Below are 15380 nucleotides of genomic sequence, written 5' to 3'. Positions count from 1 at the left end.
TTCGGCCGTTCTGGTTTGGGGGTGTGACATCAAATTTTAACATAGTTTATATGTAATCCAAATGGAAAATTAGATTCTAAAAAGGTAAATTTGAAACTAACTATTCTAATTATTCGTAACTAATTTTTGGTATATATTTAACAGAAATTTAGAACAGAGTAATAGCGTACTCTATGATTGTATTAATCCATGTAGTCATTATGTACACAAATCATATCTAATGAAAGGGTTAAAAATAACTTACCCAATATTTGTAGATGCAAGGTAGAGTTGAATATCAGATTCCTGTAACACAAAAATTATATAACTCTTTATTTACACAAATTCATGAGAAATCGAGAAGGCTTTTAAAATGTCAAACCTAAGAATTGGAAAGGAAGAAATAGAGAAAAATCGAAATTGAGTAAGGAATAGAAAATCAATATTAAATACAAAGGATAGAGAACATACCCAGACTTCAAATTTTGAGTTGGAATTGTTAGAGTCCAAACTGTAAGTGCTTAGAGGAAATGACGACGGACGTAGAGGTCTGAAACAAAGAAAGTAATGTATTAATATGATTAATGAAATGTTAGTAAGTGTGCGTAGATACAATCTAAGTTTACCAAACATGGAGATTAACATAACGACCTAATGTACAGAACTTTTATTTTGTTATGAAGAGAGTCGATTCCTAGGTTTTTGGTAATTGGCCATTGCTGTCGTTTGGTGATGCCTTAAATGTAACATTTTGTAATAAAAGACCAAAATACCCTCAATATATATAAATAAATAAATAAATAAAATTCATTTTTATTAGTCGTTTTCTAGGGTTTTTTGAACATGGCTATTAAATGTGGCATGGTGTTTCTTTAAATGCGATCAGAACAATTCTTTGTGGGTGTTCAGGCAAAGATATTGAATTATCTATTTGTGTATTTATTTCCATCTTTCACACGTCTGTTTGTTGACTTGGTGTACATGATTCCCATCTTTCATACTTTCTTATAGAAAAATAAAATAAATATATAAATAAATATGTTTTTTTATTTTTCTAGGTTTGTAGCTTTGGCTCCACTTTATTATTGATGTGTGACGGTGGGAGTTATTGTGTATGATATAAATAATCTTGACTTATTCCATAATTCTCAATATTGGGTGGAGGCATGAGTATTGCATTGTGTTTCGTTCAATCCTGATGGAACTGGAATTCTAGATTCCAGTTCATGGTTTTTTGGTTGACAAATTATGGCTTTGGTTTCTGAATTTAAAAGATGAAGTCGAAGATATAACCACTATTTTGAAAATCAAACCGATTCATCCGGTCAAACCGGTTCAACCAGGAATCGGCTGAGTCACTGGTTCTATAAGTCTTAAAAACCGGATGTGTACTGAACCATTGAAAACCAGCAGACTGGTCAAAAAATAGTTAAAACTGGACCGTTTACCACTAATTAATCCGGTTTTTTTATAAAAAAAAGACTAGGACAGTTTCCGGCTCTTTATAAGCCAACTTTAAAAGCCCACTAGACTTTGCAAGCCGGATTATTTCATTGACTTTTTTGACCATTAATAAAGCAAAAAAATTGGGTCTAGCATAAAGGAATCAAGGATTTCAATTTCCGTCATATCCACTGGAATCAACATAACTAACTATTAGTTTTTTTTGGAACGAATGGGGTCCTTAGGAATTGGAATGATTCAGGTTTATTCCAGTCATAAACAAAAGCAATAAGGTGAGGGGTGAAAAAAAACCTAATTGGTTTACCTCAAATTCGACCTTCAAACCGGCAATTACAATTTAATTATTTTTTTTGAAGGGTACATCAACCTCAAGTTCGAACTTCAAATCAATATGTGGTTGCCAAATCCATCAAATAAAAATTCATTCAGATAAATTATACACAACATGAGGAAAACAAAAAGACCCAAAAGGGATATCTCTTCAATAAGGAAAAAAAAACAGGTTTCAACCTTGCTGCCATTTATCAATAGATGAACAAAGTTAGAGTGCCTTGCTGCCATGTATCAATAGATGAACAAAGTTAGAGTATGACAATGTAGAGGTGGCGTAATCTTATAGATTTGGTTTTCTTCAACTAACACAATCTTATAGATTTTGTCACATTTGAGCATGCTCTTACACATGTTAATGGGAATTATGGAATAAAAATATACCTTCTTACAGCCCAAAAGGCCTTGCCCTCCTTAAGGTATGCTCAGAATATACAATTTCAATTTTAATCATGAACTCTATGCTTAAAATGAGACATTATCAAGATTCAAGAAACAAATTAATTAAGTTACCTGAAGTGTTAGCAGCAAGAAGAAGTGTTCGTGAAGAAACAGGTTGGTGAGTCAATGATGATGGGTTGACTATTCCTTGTGTTTTCAATTGCTGAAAGAAGAAAATAATAATATTTCATTAATATATAAACAAAAATAATGGTAGCAATTTACTTAAAAACTAAAAAACCAATACTTACCGTTTGGAAAACCCCTGTCTAGCATGAAATTTACAATCTAATTGGTCACAGGAGAAACATTCTTGATAAAGTTCTTGAAACATCAGCCAAATAACGCCATGCTTGTCATCTTTGTATCGGTCACCATACATATTATATCCACAACCACTTATAAGTTATGAAACAAAATAACAAAACTAGTTCCTTATTCATACAAACAAAACAACAAACACCTTGTCTACATAAATGTAAAACCGTTAAATTATCAATTACATCACATAATCACAAGAAAACTGAAAGAAAAATAGATAATAAATGGATTACATGATTCTCTGACTGTCAATGTGGTTGATATTTGCAAACAACTGCAATTCATGTGAATATGCAGAAATTGCTTCAACTTTGAGGATCAGACTTACTTGAAACAGTAGGAAGTTGAAATTAAGTCTCAGAAGTCTCTCTTTATCGAGTTTTCTATTCTAATGGTGAAAGCGAGGAAACCATATTTGTCTTTATTTTTGTAAAATTCAGAGAGAAAGAAAACAGCGCCTGATTAGAAGACCCAATTTTGTCAATTAATTCAGAAGTGCGCTTATTGTGTGCGTTAGAGAGATATACATATTGCATTTGAAATACCTTATCAATGAGAACAAATGGAATTGAAGCCCTAAATTCCCAGAGGAAAAGACGTCGATAACATCAAACACAGGAAGTCGGAATGGAAGAATGATAGATTCAAAGATGTTGGAGAAACATATGACATACCGTAATTATAACAAAATAACAGACAACAGGCGATCGGTGGCTGATTTTTCGTGGCGGCAATTGAGCGCAAAATTGGTTGGCAACAGCAATCGAAATCCTTATTTCTTGGACGGCAAATCGTCGACCGTCAAACCAAAGAAGTCGGAGACATTGATCGGAAACGCAATAGGATTAGAAAGAAGACCAATTGTATGAAAATCAAAACAAAAGTGAAACAACCAACAACATACCGAAATTCCTTCAGGTACAGGCGCTTGGTTGCAGGCGTTATGTGGTGACAATAGAGCGCAGAAGGTTTTTGGTGAGAGCAATTGAATTTCTATATTCTTGGATGAAGTCGTCGGTAGAATCAAAGTAACAGTCGGAGACGATTCAAGAAGAAAGGAAGATATTGTGAGACGAATGAAGAAGAAAGGGGTAGAGAAATTACAAAGTGATGTGGATGGTTACAAACTGATGTCGATGTTTTTGTGGATTAGGATATTAAGATGTAAACGTAGAAGGACGAAACAATAATTCTGTCCAAATTGATGTGGTGAAAGTCTGAAACATTGGAAGTTTACTGTTTTAAGATGTGTTGGGTTTTAATATATGTATATAATATCAATTACAATTACTCACTGAATGTATGTTATTTCTTTACCTACAAGTTTACGTCACTATTCAACAGACAATAAGCTAATAAACATATTGCCTTTTATGGGGAAACTTGAAGAAATGCCGATTTACATCTTTGGTGTAAACTTAATTTTGATCCATTTTGAGATTATATGTACGGAAATATGTAGAAAATTTTTTTTTTTTTTTTTTGGAAAAATTAACAATTAAAACCCACTCTTTTTAATAGAAATACCCAAAAAAAAATAATTTCATTATTTTAACCATTTTTAACATATTCAACAAGTCATAAGACCAAATTGTTAACTCTTCCTAAATAATGAGATTATTTTATAAATGTTTTCAAAATTTGTGTACTACATATAAACGTATTTTGATGAATTTATATGTACTATTTATGTATTTAAATATATATTTATATAGTGATGTACTTTTTAAAGTTTTTTTATGTAGTTTTTTTTACGTTTTTTTAATTTTTTTTCTTTTACGTTTTTATATATTTTAAATGTATAAATGTTTTTTTATGTATTTATATGAAATTTTTAAGAATTTTTATATACTTTAATGTATTTTGGTATATTTTTCGTGTATTTATATATCTTTACATATTTATATGAACTTTTAAGTTTTTTTACGTACTTTTATTTATTTTGGTATATTTTTCACGTATTTATATGAATTTTTTAAATAATGCAGTTGGCAGCAATTAGAGTGTAAAACCTACATAAAAGAACGTTTTTTGATCTTTCCTACAATAAAATCCAATTATATACTACAAGAATTGTCCCATATGCCGAAACATCTATGTCGATGACACAAGTCGTCGGAGTTCACCAACTTTGGTTGACCAACTTTCTTTGACTTGGGTATCTATGCCAACGACTTGTCGACGTGGAAATGTTAAAGTATTTACGTGCATGGTTTTTCAAAACTTATGCCGATGACACGTAGTCGGAATATTTTGCATAAATCACTACTAGAGAACTGCCCTTTAATGACATGCAAACAATGACACACAGTGATTTACGATACTTATATTTTGTGTGTCGTAAAAATAATGTCCGTTTTAAAAAAAATGAAGGATAGAGGACACACATTTTTGTGTGCCCTAAAATTAGTGTCCAATAAAAAAAATTAAAAATACAGAGGGCACCTGTGTTAAAATGAGTGTCGTGTAGAGATATCGTTTTATATTTTATTTAATGAAACGCGCATTTAGCTTGGGGGAAATGAAAATCCCAAAAGTTTGAAAGGCCGCCATTTTAACCTCTACCTTATTTCCATCCTTCTTCTCTCTGTTATCAATACCCAAAAAAAACCCTAACATCATCACTGCTCCTCTTTTCTTGCACAACAACAACCTATGACGCCGATCATGAAGTTCTCAAAGCGTTCAAAGGATCGGGAATCAAGATCATTATTGGGCTAGGAAACAAATTCCTGAGAGATATAAGTACAAGCCGGTCGAGCTATGGATTGGATGAAAAACAATGTTGAACCCGTCGTCCCCGGGACCTGTATTCGTGGAATTGTAGTCGGAAACGAGGTTCTAGGCGGTGATCAGGAACTCTGGGAGGTCCTACTACCGTCGGTGAAAAACATCCACACTGATCTCGACCTCCTCCACCTAGCCGACGATGAGGTTTCAAGCCCACATTCCGCTGGTGGGTTCGCTAGTTCGTTCCCTCCATTTCTACATAAACACGTATCCATTTCTCACATACATCAGTGATCCCGAACACATCGATATCAATTATGCAATCTTCAAAGATAACGCGGGAATAGAAGACGCGAAAACGAAATTACATTATGATAACATGTTCGAAGCACAAATCGATGTCACTTACACTGCTATGGAAAAACCTGGATTTGAGAAGATGGAGGTTATAGTATTGGAAACCGGATGGGCTTCAAATGGTGAAGCGAATGAAGCCGGAGCTATGTTGAGTAATGCGAGAACATATAATCTCAACTTACGTAAATGACTACCGAAGAAGAAAGGTACACCTTACAGACCAAATTCAGAAAGAGACTCGCCTTTCTGTCCATCTGCAATTTCTGAAATCCCTAATCACCTAATCGTATTTGATTAATATGTCATCTCTTATTGATCGTAATTGTTAATGGACACCCTAATTAATCTCGTCAACAAACTACAGAAAGCATGCACAACCCTAGGCAACTTCGGTGAAGAATCCTCTCTTCCTACTCTTCCTACTATCTGGGACACCTTGCCTACAATCGTCGTCGTCGGTGGTCAGGTATAAATATGCAGATATTAATCGCCGATCGTAATTTCTTTTCTTTTCAGCGTTCTTTCATCCGATCAATGAATTAATTCACTTAATCTTCTTGCAAGCATTTAGGTTATCAATTTTAGTTTATGGTGTTTGTGTGTCTTTGATCTTTATTTCATTTTTCAACACGATGATCTGTATCTGTAATTCTAACCCATGATAACGGCTGTTCATATCTATTGACACAACTACATTTAACTTCTTGATTTAGATGAAAGTGTAAAACTGTTTGTGAAAGCAGTTTTTCTCCGTGCAAATGTACTTCACAGTTCGCTCTAATCACTTTCCATAAATTGTTTTTAGAGCTCTAGAAAATCATCTGTGTTGGAGAGTGTAGTTGTCAAGGATTTTTTGCCTCGTGGTTCTGGTAATTATTATTATATCTTCAAAGTTTTCTGATTCAATTTGTTGGATATAAAGTATGATTAACATTTATTTGCAGGAATTGTCACTCGGCGTCCTCTTGTTCTACAACTTCATAAGATCGAAGAAGGAAAAGAATAGGCAGAGTTTGCTCACCTTCCACGAAAGTGGTTCACTGATTTTGGTATTACGACTAAAAAGCTTATGATCCTTTTGTAATTCTCAATCTCTCTGCATGATCTTGTTACAAGTTTATATCCTTTTTTAGCTGTTGTGAGGAAGGAGATTGCTGATAAAACTAACAGAGTGACAGGTTGTACCAAATAGATTTCATTTGTTCCTATATATCTCATTATCTATTCTCCAAATGGTATGATATAATTATAAACAAAAGATGTTTCATGAAAATCAAATTTTAGAAAACATAATAAGTTACTAATCAATCTATTATGTCTGAATTTCTGATCTTTTATAGTTGTGAACTTTACCCTCATTGATCTTCCTGGCTTGACAAAAATAGTTGTTGGTAAGTTTACACAATTACACCATTTATAATATTTTGCAACTTTGGTTAACTTCTGTCTTTGATTAGTGATTTATGTAATCTATTTTCACCTATGTGATATATGTAGAGGGGCAATCTAATAGCATTGTGCAAGATATTGAAAACACGGTGAGGTCATACATTGAAAAGGTATATATATTTATTTACAAATGTACCCAAATCTTATTATATGGTGAAAAGAATTGAAGAATAATATTAATATTTATTTTCAATTGCATTGTGACATTCTCTTGCAGCCTAACTGCATTATTCTAGCAGTTTCTCCAGCCAACCAAGATCAATAAATTAAAACTTGAAGGCTTCTTGTTGCCATCAGTTGTCTACAACTTTTAAGTTGGAGTGTTTGTGAAAGTCAAAGTGTTTTTTATGACCGAGAAGGGTATTCTCTACTTAGGGTCTATCGGGTTGTTAGGAGAATATTGTCCTATATTCAAGGAGAAAACTCCTTCCTTTACAAAACCAATCACCTGTATACATCGAGCGCCATTTCAGGACCACACTGATTTCCACAAACATCAAGTCAGAAAACAGGAAGCATTAGTTTTGCAGTTGAGAGAATGATATCCGTTGTAGTCAATAATATTCACAGTTAATGCTGTGTCTTTAGTGTTGACTGATCCACCATGTTTTTCTGGTCATGGAGTTCGTGATAAGCGTTGTGTAGATCAATCTTTAAGAATTGTTGTGGGCCATGCAACATATCTAACATATCATAATGGCGATGACAGGCCGTATGTGAGAGTGGAAACTTATATTTGATCTTGACTTTTTAATTGAATCTACATACTTCATATTTGGTTCTGTTGTCAGTTACCTTACTTTCTTATTTAAAATATTTAGCTTTTCTCTTTCCCTAAATCCTAAATTCCTAATCGATTACTCAAGTCAAGTTCCTAAATGATGTCGACAAATTGGTAGTTCTATGCTTAATTATTAATGATTATTTTTAGAGAAAATGACAAAAATAGCCAATTATCTTAATCACTTTGCGGAAAATAGCCAAAAAAAATTGAAATTGCAAAAATGGCCACGAAAATCGCAGATGGGAATGGTCCATCTGCGATTTCCCTTTTCCATCTGCGAATGTACAAGTACCTAAAGCAGAACTGTGCTTTAGGTACTTTTACATTCGCAGATGGGAAAGTCCATCTGCGATTTACACTGTTCATCTGCGATTTTCATGATGAAATTCTATAAAAGGATTTTTTTTTCCTCAATTTTCACTCTTCAATATAGAAAAACTCTCTCTCTCGGGGATTCCTTTTGACGATTTTTGAAGAAAATGGATGATTACTTCAACAATCCCGAAAATATGGTTAGATTTTAACTCTTTTTAAGTTTTAATTAACATTTATTTAGTATATGTCTTTATTATTTTATTATTTATTGTATTACTTAGTGTAAAAAAAAGAAATTATATTGTTTGTGATAGGGTAATTTTGTTGTATTTGATAGTTATAATATTTGTTATTACTAAACTTGAAGTTTAATTGCTATTTTGTTAGTGGTTGTATGAATGTACAAGTAGAGACTGCGTAGAGTGTGCATCGGGTAGTTGTACATTTAGTAAAATGGTTAGAATATGCTTATTTTTTTAAGTTAATAGTTAAATAAATTGTTAGAATAATGTTTACAATATGTTTGGTTAGTTGTTTACAATATGTTTGGTTAGAATATGTTATTTTATATATTTTGAAACTTAAAAATTGTTTTTATATTTGTCGTATAAGTTGAAAAATTGTTAATTTAGTTGTCGTTTTAGTTGAAAATTTGTTTGTTTATATGGTTAGAAAATGTTATTTGATATAATTAGAAAGAAAAAAATCGTTTGTATATTTGTCGTATAACTTGGAAAATTGTTTATATAGTTGCCGTTTAAGTTGAAAAATTGTTATAGTATGTTATTGTTTTTGAACGTAAATATATAAATTATTTATAAAATATTTGTATTTGCGTGGTTATTATTGTTTATGTTATTATTGCATTTAATCTCTAATAATATATTTTAAAATGAAATAGTTATTTAGTTTTCTAATATGTTATTGTGTTTTTTGCAGCATAATTATAATAACTTCGATGTTAAAGCTATTGTAAACTTAAAGGGATCGGGGTGTAACATATGGGAAGTATTTGAAGTGTTAGATGGTGTGAGACGTGATATATTTAGAGATACAGTATTTGGTTACTTGTTGGACGTCCCTTGTTTACAAGGGGACGGATTGCTGTTCCACAAAATGTTCCTTCATCAGATACGGTCGAACGGTGTTTTATCTCCAGATGGAATAAAACAGTTATATTTTAGAGTAGGCGATACGAAAATGGTTTATGGGCCGGAAGAGTTTTGTTTGATAACCGGGTTGAAATTTGCGGAATATCCAAAAAACATCGGGAAAAAAGTGTCGGAAAAAACAGTTAGTAGTAAAAAAAGATGTTTATTGCGTGAGCGGCTATTTCCGAATCATACAAATAGTTCGGTGAAAATCGGTGACCTGAAAAGTTTTATTTTAAATCAACCATTCTTAGAAGTTGACAATGCGGATGCAGTTAGAGTATGTTTGATTTACATTTTATGTGAAGGTTTTTTGGGAAAAGAAATATATGATCGCGTGCCACAAGATTGGTTTTTTTGGCGGAGAATTTGGATGTTTGAAACAGGTATTTTTTGTTTACTTTGAAAGTTTTATATTATTAATGTTAATTTATATTATAACTAAATTTTTTTTGTTTTGTTAGTTTCGCTTGGGGTAGCTATTTATGGGATTTTACGTATGATGACCTTGACGATACATGGAACAAGATAAATAAATATTTATCACTTCCTGAGCGTCGTCAAACTTTAAAATACACCGTCTCAGGATTTACGGCTCCAATTAGGGTATAAAAATTTACTTATATTTAAATGGTTTTATTGTTATGTTAGTTATTTTAATTTTAACTTTTATTACTATAATTGTAAAAATTGTAGATATGGATATATGAGATGCTTCCGGCTGTTCGTGCCTGTGGATTTGTATTGAGAAAAAATAGAGACATGCCTCGGATGAAACGATGGAGTGGGATAAAAAAATTGAAATGGGTTGATGTGAGCAAGATTTTTTCCAAGATACAGGTTTATAAATTTTTTTAATTATTAATAAAACTCATTATTATACTTTTATATGCATTTTTAATATGTTCAATTTTTTAGGAGAGACAACCACCAAGAAATAAAATGTCACCGAGTGATGATGAGATGACATCTTTTTATTATATGTCATTTCAAGAGTATGTATATGGTGAACGGAAATCAGTTCCATCCCCAGTACGGGACCATTTTAGGAGACAAGACGAATCTTCGTCTAGTATGTCGTCTAGCGGTCGCTCTCATGGTAGAGGTGGGCGCAGTGGAAAACCCAACCTAGAGGAGGTGTTGAAACGGCTACATGCACTGGAGCAACATGTGTTTACGAACCGAGAACCTACAGAGGTGTTTGTTGAAGAAGTGAATAATGAAGATCTATGGAATAACATCAGTTTTGAGGAGCCTGCAGTATTCCAAACAAATTTTGATGAACGGGTTAGTTAGACGCTACATTATTTTTTTTAATTTATTAACATATATTAATATTTGTGTTCATATTTTATATTTGCAAATTTAGGTTGTAGAAGATGAAGTGATGAATAAAAATAATACAAATGAAAATATTTTTGGTGATATTGAAGACGACAAGGTTATTATAGATATTACATTTACGATTTTAATAATTAATTTTTAATGTGTCTTTCGTTAATAACTATAATGTGTTAATTTTAATGTAGGAGTTGGAGGAGAGGAATGAAAATGCGGGTTGTAGTAGGAACAAATTTGATGATGATGTGTTTGATGTAAATGATAATGAAGCTAAAGAGGTTGTTATACTTACATTTATTTTAATTTTTATTTACTAGATTGAAACATGTTTTAATTAGAGATTTTTTCTTATTAATTTAGGTGTCGGAGGAAGATGAAATACAAATTACGGGAAATGTAAATTATTATGATGCTTATGGTTTTGATGGCAAAGAAGTTACACCTGATAGACCGAGGGCTCGAAATCCATCAAAGTATTTGTGCCCTCCGTACACCGAGGTATTCGTTTAATTTAAAAACTTATATCGTAATAATAGAATTTTTTTTATGTGAATTATTTGAATAATAGAGATCTAAACATTTCAATATTATTTTAGCTGCACACAACACCGAAGCAAAAAAGAAGAGCAAAAATGAAGGTTGATATGAAATCAGCAAGCCCCGTTTCTCCTCCATCATTTGCTGTTGCTCACGACTTCTCCGTGTTGCGCCTGCAACCTTACGTAGCAGGCGGTGAGGTTGTGATCCAGAATTATTTATTTCATTCATATGACGTGCAGCATTGTTTGTTTAATTTGGTGTTAGATAGAGAATTTTGGAGCGCCTTGTTTGGGCATACACACGATGGATGGTTGGAGGTATCGATAAAATAATACTTAATTTATTTTTTTAAAGTATTTTCTTTTTTAGTTATTAACAAAAGTATCATAATTTTGTGCAGCATATCACCCTTTGGTATAGACTACTGATGGAGAGACGTTTTGATAGCGACCGACATTCAATAATGCCGCCAAATTTTTTTGTTTGCCATGCTCTGGAGGAAGGGCAGGATTGGAGGGCGTTTGTGGTTGGTATTGCTAAATACCCCAACTTCATGGTTGCTTGCTGGGATGTCGATACGGTAAACTAAATTGTATTTTTGAAAATATTATCGTTATTGTCGTTATATTTTTGTATTCTTATTTCTAAACAAAAATTATTTCTTTTTTATCCTTATACAAGTCCTATTTCCGATTCACTCAGCCCCTAATCACTGGTTATTTGGGGAACTACGATTGGCGAATATGGAAGTCCATATGTATGACAGTCTCGGTAGAGGGGCTTATGAAAAATTCAACTCTGATGGAACCTTTACCAAATTTGAGGCTCGGGTGGCAGATTATTTAGACAAGATTAGATATTGGGCCCGGAGGAACATCCCAAGGATTCCATTGAATATGCAATTCATATTCGAAACAAATGTTCCCCAACAAAGTAGCCATTTGGGAGATTGCGGTGTTTTTGTTTGTATGTTTATGGAACAATTAGTTTCAGGCCAACCAATACGTGAACTTATTGACCCAAGGAACGCAACTTTAGAGTTTCGCCAACAGATGGCAAAAATTTATTGGGGGTCGAGTCTTGGTCCTATGTAGTTGGATTATATATTTGTATATGTAATTGTATGTTGGATTTAATGACCTAGTAATAACTTAAATACTTACAACATAAGAACGACACCACCATTTGTTTTAAAGTAACAAGTACAATGCTCTCAACATAACAACAAATACAACAATTTATTGATGTAACAACCTAAAAACTATCAAAACAATACTAAAAAGCTTACAACTTGTAAATAATAATTGCCAAAAACAACACCCAACTACAAACCAAGGCTATCTTTAACTGCTTATTTTCTAATTGAAAGAGCTTGTTACTGTTAGCTATTTTAGCTATTATGATAGATGATTGGTCCTTCTCTTCATCAACCCAACTGATAAACCCGCATTTTGGTTCCTGTAAATTTAAACATTGACAATAAGAATTGTTGCTATATAATGATTAGGGTGTAAATATGAATGAGGTTAAGAACATGATACCATGTATGGGCAAGCGTAAAATAATCTTCCTGGGTTTTTAGTTGTACCCGAAATCCTAATGATACGTTCACCTCCGCAATTACAGTATGCCATTCGCCTTTTTTAGTCTATCTAATATGAATTAATTTCACATATAAATTTAATGGAGTTACATTACACCCATTTATAGAAGAAATTTTATTACAAACAAGTATCTTTGACTATGAAATGAACTGGTTTGACTACGAATTCATAAAGTTGATCTATGAACTACATACAAGTACATTGTCTTGTCTTGTCGGTTAGTGATGTTTGACTATGAAATGAACTGGTTTGACTACGAAATTAAAAGTTGAACTATGAACTGCATACAAGTACATTGTCTTGTCTTGTCGGTCAGTGATGTTTGAATATGAAATGAACTGGTTTGACTACGAATTTAAAAATTTGAACTATGAAATATGAACTGTAGAGAAACACCAATTTGTATATAATTAAAATTGTATTTGTGTGATGATTATAATACACTTTCATTGCTTGTGAAAATGAGTACTTACACTGAAAGAAGCTTTACTCAACTACCATTATTCCTGCATAATCTACAAAGAACAAATCCTAATACCTTCACAGCCATCAAGAAAACGGATACCAACCGCTTTCAATTCTGTTTTGTGGCTTTAGGTTGCGTGGTATAACATATTAGTTTTATTGACTTAATTAAGATTTCTTGCTAATGTATCTCGTGTACTCTTTACTTATTACTAATTTATGTTTGTTTTTTTATGCAGATTCGTACCTTCCTTAGGTGCATGATACCGTTGATATATGTGGGTTATTTACCCCTTCTTGGGAGCTATCTGACAACAATGTACTTCGCAGTGGCTTTGGATGGAAATCATGAACCCTACTCTTAGCAATTGGTTTGGGAACCTTAGAGTGTGAAGAATCATGGAGATGGTTCATGATGAGGTTAAAAGAGTGTTTAGGTCAGGATACAGAGGTTGGTTTCATAAGCAACCTATGTGATAAAATAGACTTTGGTGTTCAGAGTGCCTACCCGGATTCGTATCATGGATATTGTCCTAAAGATATAGCTCGAAAAATACGTGAGTCTGTCGGACATAACGATACGGAAGTCGAATCATTGTTTTGGAAGTCATGCAATGCATATAGTGTTCATGATTTTTACTTGTGTCTGGAAAGGTTGCAAAGTGCATGTAGGAAACCATCTTTCTGCACCTTGCTTAGGAGTCCAATTTACTGGCTTGACGATATAGCAATTTCAAAATTGACACGAGCATTTTTTCCCAAAAGTACGTTACAATGTTAAATCGATTGATGTCCCTGAAATGTTCTAATTTATATCCACACGTGAGTTTCCTATAACAACGATAATTGAGTTAATCAATACGTCGATACAATCAAAGTATGGTGAACGGGCTGAAGTGGCGGGTAAGGGAGATTGTTATATTTAGTTTTTTTCTTGTGTTATTATTTTTCTAAAATTATCAAATTTTCCAGGGAGGTTGTCTGGTGGGTTGACCTCTTATGTTGAGAGTAAGGTTCAAAAACGTGTCAACAAGTCTTATAATTGGATGGCAAGACGTTTGTATGGGGATACATTTGAAGTCGATGACAATTTTTCCACTAGCAAAGTACAACTTGAACGAAGGGTATGTAGTTGTGGGAAATGGCAAAAAAGTGGTATACCATGTGGCCACGCTATAGCATGTCTAAGAACCCGTACGTCTGAAGCCATTCATGAAATGGTTGATTACAAGTTCACTGCTTTCTTGTATCGACTTGCATATGGATCTGAGTTGGTGAATTCTATACCATCACATGTGCTCTGGAAAACCCCAAATGAAACGGTGGTCCTGTTACCTCCCTCAATGAAGTAGTTATTCATGTACCCCGTTTGTATTTTATGTCGTACTATGTATTAGTTATTCATGTACGCCGTTTGCATTTTATGCCGTATTATGTATTACTTATTCATGTACCCCGTTTGCATTTTATGCCGTATTATGTATTAGTTATTTATGTACCTGTTTTGTTCATTCTTTTTTAATTGCGATTGAGGAAACAACATACATTAAAAGTAAGGGACATTTATTAAATAGTCACAAAACACACGTACAACAACAAGCAACTTAACTAACGAAAAACAATTAACTTAACCAACATGCATATTAAAAATGAGGGACATTCTTTAAAAGATTCCATGCATCTGCCTGGGTAAACTCGCTACCATCATATTCAAAACAGTATAGTTCCAAAGCCACTTGTCGCAGAATGTCTTCATCCGTATTTGCATGTTCATTATCCAACTCGTTATAAATACGTTGAAATTGTTTCACCTTTATTTTCAAATCCAGAAACTTCGCTTTGACATCTATTCTTCTTCGATATTGAGTACGCCCCATTAAATGGTGAAACAAATGACAGACACGAGACCAAAATGATCCAGCGCGAACTTGTGGGGGACCCGGTAGAAAATCCTCCTCTACAGTTACAATCCAAGCTTGAACCAAAGCGACCTCCACTTCGTTCCTCCATATATGTGGTCCAGGGGAGTCCATAATTGCAAGGGGAGAAGTAATACGATACAATTAAAATGGATATTAACAACTATTTATAGCGACTCCTTATTTTCCC

The 15380-nt window shown here is 33.1% G+C and overlaps 1 long non-coding RNA gene and 1 pseudogene across 3 annotated transcripts; one reads left to right on the top strand and one right to left on the bottom strand.

The window, feature by feature from the left end:
- The first annotated feature begins 257 nt into the window (after window positions 1-257).
- Window positions 258-5920, top strand: LOC145112504 (glucan endo-1,3-beta-glucosidase 14 pseudogene; annotated as a pseudogene).
- LOC145112461 (uncharacterized) lies at window positions 1724-3648 on the bottom strand. Of its 3 annotated transcripts, none has more exons than XR_013710530.1 (4): window positions 3440-3648; window positions 2466-3313; window positions 2287-2377; window positions 1724-1997 (listed from the first exon to the last, which is right to left on the bottom strand). It is a non-coding gene; the product is annotated as an uncharacterized LOC145112461 (long non-coding RNA). The 3 variants fall into 3 exon arrangements; XR_013710531.1 differs by lacking the exon at window positions 3440-3648 and having other exon boundaries at window positions 2466-2993; window positions 3081-3426; XR_013710529.1 differs by lacking the exon at window positions 3440-3648 and having other exon boundaries at window positions 2466-3426.
- Window positions 5921-15380: the final 9460 nt, after the last annotated feature.

Source organism: Lactuca virosa, chromosome 5, assembly GCF_052849685.1.
Source record: "Lactuca virosa cultivar CGN04683 chromosome 5, Lactuca_virosa_CGN04683_v6, whole genome shotgun sequence".
NCBI classification, from domain to species: Eukaryota; Viridiplantae; Streptophyta; class Magnoliopsida; order Asterales; family Asteraceae; genus Lactuca; species Lactuca virosa.
This window is presented reverse-complemented; position numbering and strand designations above follow the sequence as displayed.